Source organism: Chelonia mydas, chromosome 1, assembly GCF_015237465.2.
Source record: "Chelonia mydas isolate rCheMyd1 chromosome 1, rCheMyd1.pri.v2, whole genome shotgun sequence".
Classification (NCBI taxonomy): Eukaryota; Metazoa; Chordata; order Testudines; family Cheloniidae; genus Chelonia; species Chelonia mydas.
The window spans coordinates 300471199-300474318 of record NC_057849.1 but is presented as its reverse complement, the minus strand read 5'-3'; the positions used below and the strand labels follow the sequence as shown (position 1 = coordinate 300474318).

The 3120-nt window shown below is 40.1% G+C and overlaps 1 long non-coding RNA gene across 1 annotated transcript in view; it reads right to left on the bottom strand.

Moving 5' to 3' along the window:
• Positions 1-533: 533 nt before the first annotated feature.
• LOC122466392 overlaps positions 534-3120 on the bottom strand; it is a 7612-nt gene continuing 5025 nt past the window's right edge. Inside the window, exons 3-4 of the long non-coding RNA XR_006291829.1 lie at positions 1972-2131; positions 534-1894 (exon numbers count right to left, since the gene is read on the bottom strand). This is a non-coding gene — a long non-coding RNA (uncharacterized LOC122466392). The remainder of the gene's footprint in view (positions 1895-1971; positions 2132-3120) is intronic.

The window sequence follows — 3120 nt, the reverse complement described above, 5'->3', positions numbered from 1 at the left end:
AGGATACTGGACCTTTGGTCTGACCCAGATGTCCATTCTTATGCTCTTATGTTCTTATACACTAGGTATTGGTAGCTGTAGGGAACAGCCCATGGAGTGTGAGTGGAGTGCTTGGCAGAGAGGACTCTTTTAGTTATATGTAGAAGATCTCTTGGCTCTTTAGTAGATGCCTCTGCTACTGGCTTTGGCTAGGCCAGAAGACATGAAGAAGGTGCTGCTTATTACAGCTCCATTACTTCTATTATACTTGTAGTTATTGACACTGCTGCTTCAGGTACTGACCTTAGCTAGTGCTGCAGCTTTTACAATGACTGAACAAAAAGAAAAGGAGGACTTGTGGCACCTTAGAGACTAACAAATTTATTTGAGCATAAGCTTTCATGAGCTATAGCTCACTTGAGTTGTAGCTCACGAAAGCTTATGCTCAAATAAATTTGTTCGTCTCTAAGGTGCCACAAGTACTCCTTTTCTTTTTGCGAATATAAACTAACATGGCTGCTACTCTGAAAAATGACTGAACAACATTTGTCCTAGCTTTTATCTCTGCTCTTTCCTTCCTTCTTTGTTTCTCTATCCCCCATTTGGTGGTTGTTGCTATCACTCGCAGGCTCCAATCCGCCCCTCCATCTTCCTTGCATTCTCTCTCCCACCAAAACAAACTAATGTTGTGTGCATTATTTTTATTTTCAAGAAAAGTCCCTGCTTTCAAACTCTGTTACAGGGTTACTGTACATGCTGCTTTTGCTGCTTAAACACATTTTTTCATCATTTCTATGTGTGTTTTTCCATATGTGCTAAAAGACCCTACTCCCCCACTGAGTGCCCTTCCCTCTCCCCACTCTTCCCATGAGGAATCTGAATGTTGCTAACATCTCGTGGACAAAATTCAGCCAGTGTCTCCATGTCAAGACCAGCAGAATTTACTCCATGCTCTGAAGCTGTCCCATTATCCTCCCAGGTAACAGGTTTCTGTTTGCTTTATTTTTCATTCATAAGTGTCAGCTTTTCTGGCAAAATTGTGCCAGCTGTCTGTTATGTGGAAAATGGTTTACACAGCTTTAATACATGCTCGTGTGTATGTGTACATTTGACCTTCAGTAAATCACAAAACTGTTTTTATAGAAATACTCAGTGAAATGTGATCAGCTGGTCCTACACTATGACAACATATAGTAAAATATCTAGCATATTGATATTCAAATAGTAAAATCTCATCACGTACATTATTATTATTTGCATATTCATTTGCTCCTCCCTACAGGCATCAACACAAGTACACTCTCTTAAATGATCATTCAATGGAACATGAAAACAAATACCTAGAAATAATGAGCAGAGATTTCTGATGAGCTACTTGTACACTACACCACTCTAAAACACATTTCCAGTCTTGTTCTCAACTCGTTTGCTGAGATTCTACCATATAGCACAATCATTTAAACCAGAAATATTGGGAATTATTGCAGCACCACAAATAACTTTCATTACTCTAGTAGTTGGTGGTGGCAATCAGGATCAGGAAGGAAATCAATCTGTCAATCTCCTTTTATTTCAATCTAGTTTTCCCCCACCTTACCCCATGTCAGGGGACTGATGGGCCAAATTCTATGTTGACAGGGTTTAAAGTAAAGGAAAGCTACTCTGTTAAAAGGAGTGGGAGATCTCCCCTCTTCACCTTGGAAGAACACTCTTTATTCCTGGGGTGGTAGCACTGTCATATAGGTTGGTGTGGTGAGAGCTCCCTCTCCAGTTTCAATCTTCTTTAGCTAATATCTATCTTCTTTAGTAATATCTAACTCTTCTGAAAATTGCTCTCAGCATTGGGCAGTTTCAGCCATAATAACGCACATCTTCCTGGGAAAGACATCCCCAATCTTTGCTCCTGAATTCTCACCTGTGGATTATAACAAGCACATACTTTGTTACTGACCTCAAGCAGAGTATGCACTCAGACAACACTATTTTTCATACCTCAGGTGTGGTTTGATTTGGTTTCTGATTCTTTATTGGGTTGAAATTTCTCCTGAATAGATCGGTCTACTGCGATGCAGATGTCTGGCACATATGTTGGTCTGGAAAGTTGTGGATACTCTGTGATGGACTGGATCCTCACTGCTTGTTGAAATACATTCTATAAAGAGAAATATACACTGTAACCAACTCATTTATGTATTTTATGTTACTTGAAGTCCACAGGGAAAATTCAGAGGTGAGTCTAAATAAGTCTAGGAGTCTAAGTCAGTGTAAATTATACCTTTTCCAGCCTTCACAAGGTGTATGTCACACTAGGCTCCCTCTGGACTATCTTATACTCACTCACTTATACCCAGTTAAAATGTGTAATTTTTCTCTTGCCCTCCCCACTTATACATCACCACTAAATGAGTCCAGCAAATTTAAGGGAGTCTATATTGGTGTACCATTGCCATGGGCAGAAGAAAGGAAGGTAGGAAGAAAAACAATTAACAGTTTATATACATTCTATCTTTTCATCCTTTAACTGACTTACACCCATTTACCAACCCGTAAGCATGTCTACAGCAGTCCAGCCGAATCTAAGCAAGACTAATCTAACCATCACCTTACCTACCACCTCTGAATTTGGCCTCTCAGGACCAAGCACCAGTAAACATTGGTGGCCTTTTGAACCATTCAAACCCTGAAATATCAAGGATCATGACACCAAATCATGGATAGGGGCTCCTATTCAAGGAAATAGTCATCCTGATTCATAGTGTATAAGGCCAGAAGGAACCATTGTGATCATCTAATCTGACCTGCTGTACAACACAGGTCACAGGACTTCCCTGAACTAATTCCTGTTTGAACCAGAATGTATCTTTTAGAAAAACATCCTATCTTGATTTTAAAATTTCCAGTAATGGAGAATCCACCACAAACCTTGGTGAGTTGTTGCAATGGTAAATCACTGTTAAAAATGTGCACCCTATGTCTAGTCTGAAATCTTCCAGCTTCCTGCTTTGATGTAACCAATGACTGGGAGGGAGGACAACTCAGAGGACAACTGTGGAACTCCCTGTACTTGGGAGCCAATCTCTCTCTCTTTTCCAAGGTGAGCAACCTTGGGGAACTTCTACATCCCTAAAACTGGAGTAATTA